The sequence below is a fragment of the Macaca mulatta genome, chromosome X (genome assembly GCF_049350105.2).
Source record: "Macaca mulatta isolate MMU2019108-1 chromosome X, T2T-MMU8v2.0, whole genome shotgun sequence".
In the NCBI taxonomy this organism is placed as follows: domain Eukaryota; kingdom Metazoa; phylum Chordata; class Mammalia; order Primates; family Cercopithecidae; genus Macaca; species Macaca mulatta.
This window is the reverse complement of record NC_133426.1, coordinates 156,143,968-156,151,076: the sequence shown is the minus strand read 5'-3', so window position 1 is coordinate 156,151,076 and position 7,109 is coordinate 156,143,968. Positions and strand designations below refer to the sequence as shown.

The 7,109-nt window shown below is 35.2% G+C and overlaps 1 pseudogene; it reads right to left on the bottom strand.

The window, feature by feature from the left end:
- Positions 1–5,878: 5,878 nt before the first annotated feature.
- On the bottom strand, positions 5,879–6,899 carry LOC114675133 (deoxyuridine 5'-triphosphate nucleotidohydrolase, mitochondrial-like; annotated as a pseudogene).
- Between the last annotated feature and the right edge of the window lie 210 nt (positions 6,900–7,109).

The window sequence follows — 7,109 nt, the reverse complement described above, 5'->3', positions numbered from 1 at the left end:
TCATTGTTCTAGTAGTTTAATATTTATCTCCGTTAGGTGTTAAAAGTTGTCAAAATTTTGCATGAGGATTGTAAAGCTTGCAGCCCACAAGAGAATTATTTTTGTATAATTTTTTATAAATAAGGCACTGAATATTGTTGGGTTTAATGGGAACAGCTAAATCTTGAATATTGGAAAAATACACCATTTTTTTAACCTTAAGGTTCTTACTGAGGTAAATACCTGAAATGCACATGCTATAAAATGATTAATAGGGATATAACTTTAAATGATGACTATCACAATTTTCATAAGCAATCTAGTTAAACTATTGAGGAATACAATTAATTAACTGATTAGGAAAATGCAATGAAATAAATGCTTGCAAATAAACTTCTCACATAATTTAGAATCTAAAGTTATATTGAGTTAAATAATAGATATTCATTAAATTGATCATTTCCAATTTCTTTAAAAAATTATAGGGAAACATTTTTCATTAAAAAGTGTGTTCTTATTTAAAGGGAAATAAGTTTAGTATAAAGTTAAAGGTTATTTAACGGTTATTTTTGAAACAAGGTAAAAGGAACCAGTACATAAGAGAGATGTAAAGAAAGTTATAGATATAATAAGATATTTTGGTAAGAAAGGCTAAAAGGAAAATAATTTTATATAAAATGAATCTTGCAAGGTAAATTTTTTTGCCCTAAAATAAAATGACTGGTTATTTAAGAAAAAGAGTTGTTTAGGATACAACAGGAGGTCCAAGAATGTTGTAAATAGTTTCTGTAAGCCATAATAAAGTTTGTAAAAAGAGCATTCATAAGAGAGAAACTTTATGTGATCAAGTTGGCTATAATTAAAAAGAAATTATTTATAATTGTCTTTCTAGAGATTGGGTACTGATAAGGAAAAAACACTAGTACACTAAAGAATTGGTTAGAACAACAACATTTTTAAGGTATTGATTTATTTTTAGTAAACTTACAAGGGATATTATTTTTTTTAACTCAAAAGTTCAATGTTATTGCATCTCACTGTTTTCAGCTTTCTCTCCCCTTTGAAAAGGGCTGAGATAATAACTGTCTCTTTTAATTTTTTCATCAGCTCCTGTAACCTTTTTCCTCAGGTTTTAACTGCTGTTGTGGCCTGATGCTGAAAGTGTTTCATTTTAAAGGTCTAAAGGAAATGTTTTCTTCCAGTATAATATTCTGTGCTCTTGGCTTTAAATTCTATGAAACTAAAAATTTTCACTTGTGGCTCAGGACACACTCTACCTATTTCTAAGTACTATTTTCATTAGTTCTGACTTGCAGGTTATCTAAAAGGACTCCCTATAAGAAAAGCATTCACACTGCAGAAGGCTTTTTTTTTTTTTTTTTAATCTTTTGGTAAGTGACCTAACAAACACATTTTACATTTTATCAAAATAATTCCTATGTCATTGTTACTACGTTTTGATTTCCTCAGGAAAACTGAGATAAAAAATTAAGGTTATTATATCCATGTAAGTTTCTGTATTTCTTTTAAAGTCCTAGTGCTATTAAGTTACAGGGCTTTGATTCCTGGGACTAAAAAGGATGCCAAGTCCTGCCAAGTCTTAAACACTGACAGCAGTTAAAGCCTCATCTTCAGGCCTGGTAGAAGATGACAATCAAAATAAACTGTTCATGAGACACAGGGCCAGAAATTAAAACTATTCAATCTCTCTAGGCCTTGGGAGTATTGTGGCAGAGGTGGGCACATCAGATTGTAAGGGCTGATTTTGGGAGATAAAATTAGTTCAGAGTTTCTCTATAAATTAAACATTAATATCAAAGGCACACTAATGCAAGACCAGCATCTGGGCCCCTATCTCAGATTAACAAGGTTTTCTTGGAGCATTAACCCGCTTTAAAAAGAATTTAAAAGATTATAAAAAGGTTTATAAAAATTATATCTTATGGTCAAGATGATGAAAATTTAATAGATTTGTTTGTAAAATTTGATAGACGGATATAATTGGCCCCACGCAGTCTTTATAAAGGCTTACTGTTTGGAAAATTGTCTCCTCTCCCAAAGAATAAAGGGTCTTGCTTCTTTTTGAAATCTTTGAGTTATCACTTTGGCTGAATTAATAATGTCTTTGTAAAATAGTGACCTGTAATCCTATCTTGTGATATCAAGTGTTTTAACCTTTTTATATATGACAAACTTTCCAAAATTAAATGCTAAATTGAGTCCTTTTGACCTCATTAGTTTTTTGATATTAGGTCTTCTGAAGTGCAAGAGAGACATATTCAGCTTACTTTCTATAATAAAATAATACAGGAAGCATTGTCAAATATGAAATGGTATCTATCCTTCTTTGGATTATATTTATATAAACATGTTATTAACATGGGTTCCAAAATTATATGAGACTCCTGTGATTATGATATGTCTTGTTTTATGTTATCAGTATTACTTATGATTATTATGTAAAATTATTGTATGCCACAGAAGTAATCAAATTTCCCTGTCAGTTTTGTCTTTAACCATGGCTGTTCTATGTCTTTTGTCATCTGTAAATGTTGTTTTACCTTGATTATTTTATAGAGTGGCTTATAATTAGCTATAGAACACTGAGGAGTACTTTAAATATAGGTTTCTGATAATTTTAGAGATTGTGCCATTGGAATAGAGAGAAAAACTTCCAGGACTCCCATAGAGATCTGACGTATTCATGAGGATTGGTGATCCAATATCAAGCAGATCAGAAATTAATTGCATGGATTGAACTAACAGAAGATTGAAATAATCTTTTATGACTTTTTATTGGAAACATTTGATGATTCTGTTTGGTTTGTTTTTCAGAGTCAAGAAAATTTTCTCTTTTAAGCTATTTACAGCATTTAACAATTGAATAAAGTATACTGTTATAAGCAAAATTTAAAATCTAATTCCTTTCTCTCAACTTAATTTCTCCAAGTTTTGGAAACTATTTTGTGAGTATTCTTAATTTATGACAATATAGTTATTTGCATAAGTTGAACAGAATATTTTCTTTTATAACATGGCATAATTGAAGACACTAGTTATTCTACCAAGGCTTTGACTGGCATGACAATTTTTAGATTGCCTTAAGAAAATAAGGCTGAATTATAGAGCAAATAAAAGCCCCTTGGAAAAACTGGCCCTATGCCTTTTGCTTTACAGGATCTTAACCTGTGGTAGTAAAGAGAGAAATTCACTCAATTCACACAAGTACCTGGAGGCATAGATAAATCCTTGGCTGAACTTGAGGCTTTTAAAAAGTTCTAATCTTAGATTCCTTATGAAAAAGTTTCCAGCAAAGCCAATTTGAAAAAAGAGAGAGAGGGGCCGGGCGCGGTGGCTCAAGCCTGTAATCCCAGCACTTTGGGAGGCCGAGACGGGCGGATCACGAGGTCAGGAGATCGAGACCATCCTGGCTAACACGGTGAAACCCCGTCTCTACTAAAAAATACAAAAAACTAGCCGGGCGAGGTGGCGGGCGCCTGTAGTCCCAGCTACTCGGGAGGCTGAGGCAGGAGAATGGCGTAAATCCGGGAGGCGGAGCTTGCAGTGAGCTGAGATCCGGCCACTGCACTCTAGCCCGGACGACAGAGCCAGACTCCGTCTCAAAAAAAAAAAAAAAAAAAAAAAAAAGAAAAAAAAAAAAAAAAAAAAAGAAAAAAGAGAGAGAGCCTATATGGCAAATGATTATTCTTGCTGCACTCTATGCAAATAATCAAACCAAGTGTAATAGGACTAAAATAAATTGATTCCACTATGATTTTGTCTTTAACAAAATTGAGAAATTGAAGAGAAAAATTATGTTACAAAATAAACTATACTATACCTGTTGTTAGATTATAGTCTTGCTTAATGTTTTTCAATTTTTATTATTTTCTGCAATTTGGATTGAATTCTAAATTTTTTCCTGCATATAAATCTCCAAAATAAAGTTTTCAATTTTTTTACTTCTTTTTCCCCCTTTTCCTATTTTTATTGATTTGAAATTACTAAAAGTTAAGCTGTGTTTTCCTTAATCTCCTATAAACTGGAGCTAGACAACTTAAACTTCAGAAGAAAATAGCAGCAACCTATTTATACACATAAACCAATTTCATTCCTACCTACTAATATATGGGCTTCAGAGTAATATAGCCTATATCAGTTTTCCAGGGTTGTTCTTCTTTTGTTGTTGTTGTTGTTTTCTTTCTCTCTTCCTCTTCCTATTTTTCCTTCATAAGGTGTGTGACTTCACAACCTGCTAAAAATGAGCTTTCCTAACAATGCGGGACTTATTTTTCTAGGAATAAGCCATCCTAGTCATGAGTGATCAGATAAAAACCCAAAACCAGAAACACATTTTCTTCTGAAATGCTGATATGGTTTGACTCTGTGTTCCCACCCAAATGTCATCTCAAATTGTAATCCCCACATGACCAGGAAGGGACCGGGTGGGCGGTGATTCGATCACAGGGGTGGTTCCCCTATGCTGTTCTCATGCTACTGAGTGAGTTCTCATGAGATCTCATGGTTTAAAAGTGTTTGGCAGTTCCCTCCTTGTGCTCTTTCTCTCCTGCCACCATGTAAGATGTGCTTTGCTTTCCCTTCACCTTCCACCATGAATGTAAGTTTCCTGAGGGCCTCTCCAGCTATGCGGAACTGTGAGTCAATTAAACGTTTTTTGTTTATAAATTACCCAGTCTCAGGAAGTTACTTATAGCAGTGTGAAAATGGACTAATACAAATGCTTTGTCTGAAAGATTTTCAAAAGAAAAGAGGGAGAAATGTGAAAGAAACATAAAAATGTGGGACCGCCATTCACCATGCCAAAAGAAGAAAATGAGGCTGAAAGCTGAGTCATGTAAGAAGCTGCCTTTCCTTTTGTTCCTAAGCAGATAGCTACAGATAAAAGGTTAAGTCTATCCACAGGTAGCTATTCTACATTCACTTGATCTTACATAAAGTGCCGATTTACTGAGAGAGAGAGGAATGCATAACTGATTATTCCCCTACCCACTCCTATTTCTCTCACAACATGTATATTCAGTAATGTGACCATGCCTACTCTCTATCTCCTCCATCTTGCTTTTACCCTTTAAAAATTGAACCCCTCAAAATCATCTTTGAAGAAAGGCACAGACCTATCTCCTGGGCATGTCTTTAACATTGGCAAAATAAACTTCCAAATTGATTGAGACCTGTCTCAGATACTTTTTAGTTTTCAGATGAAATTCAGGGGAACAAACTAAATGTAACAAATCCCAAGATACATGTATTTTCATGAACATAACTCTACCGGTCAACAGGTATCTACCAAGAGAAATACAAAAATGAAAAAATAAACTGAAGACTCTTTTCTCACCATCACAAAGAATCTTAAGTTGTTGTTGTTGTTGTTGTTGTTTTATTAGACTAGTGAAGAGAAGGGAAGAACCAGGAATAACTTTTAACTCCCCTTTTCATTTTTTAAAAATTTCTTTTGGTTCAGCTTATGCAATATTTTGTATCCATGTAAGAATCCAAATTTATTGAATAAAAAACATTGCTAATGATTTAAAGCAATTAAAGCAAAATAAATTGCTAAAGGGGTATAATTTATTGAGTTAAATAATACAAATTTTTTCCATATTAGTAATGGATATTCATTTGATTTTTAAAAAGACACTGTTTGAATTAGGTCATCACAAAGCAGATTTACATAAAACTGTTAATTGGAGCAAAACAACACATTTTTTTTATGTGATCTGAACAGAGGAACTCTCCTTGATCAAAAGAAAATGCAGTAGCTTTAGAAGGTAAAGCTGTTAAGTTTACCGAAGTACAAAACAACAAAACACTTTAAGCAAAAACTCTTTATTTTTCAGAAAAAGGTATGATTTCTCCTTTTCTATTCTTGACATAAATTTTAGTTATTTCCAGTGGAACCTAAACCTCCTGAATGCCTTTCAGTTTCATCCAGAGCTTGAACTTCTACTTATGGATAAAAAATCTGTTCACACGGCCGGGCGCGGTGGCTCAAGCCTGTAATCCCAGCACTTTGGGAGGCCGAGACGGGTGGATCACAAGGTCAGGAGATCGAGACCATCCTGGCTAACACGGTGAAACCCCATCTCTACTAAAAAAATACAAAAAACTAGCCGGGCGAGGTGGCGGGCGCCTGTAGTCCCAGCTACTCAGGAGGCTGAGGCAGGAGAATGGCGTAAACCCGGGAGGTGGAGCTTGCAGTGAGCTGAGATCCGGCCACTGCACCCCAGCCTGGGCGACAGAGCAAGACTCCGTCTCAAAAAAAAAAAAAAAAAAAAAAATCTGTTCACACAATGAGAATACTTGGACACAGGGCGGGGAACATCACACACTGGGGCCTGTTAGGGGGTGGGGGACTGGGGGAGGAATAGCATTACGAGAAATGCCTAACATAAGTGACGAGTTAATGGGTGCAGCAAACCAACATGGCACATGTATATCTATTTAACAAACCTGCATGTTGTGCACATGTACCCTAGAACTTAAAGTATAAAAAAAATCTGTTCACAAAAAAGTTGTGAAATTTGATCACCTTTTTTGACTTCAAACCTTTCTTTACCAAAATTAAGCAGGACAGCGCCAACATTTCCTGTATACTCTTCATCTATGACACCAGCTCCTATATCTATAAAGTGTTTTGCAGCCAGGCCAGACCAGAGCCACTCCTCCATAACATCCAGAAGGAAGAGCTATCTGAATGTTCGTTTTCATAAAAGCTTACTCCATAGATGGTATTGTATAATCATAGGCATTATACATAATCCACGGTCAGTCAACACTCATGGGTCAGAGCCATGGCATGCTTGGAGAGTGGGCAAAGCACAGCTGCCTGCTGCCCTCCTCAGCAGGCCAGGCCTACTTGCTGGGAAAGAAATGGAAGCTATCTCTTTGGAGCAGGGCATGGCAGAGCAAAAGATGAGCAGAAGAAAGAGCCCAGAGAGCGAGAGCACAGGATGAACCCAAGTTCACTTTGATTATGTGGCAGTTAGCACCAGTGTCTCCATTCTGTTTTGGTCTGTTTTTCCTGGGACCTGGGGACAGACCTTAGTCCAAAACAATGACTCGTAGGAATTCATTTAACACAAACAAATTTTGTAAATGGGCAAAAAATA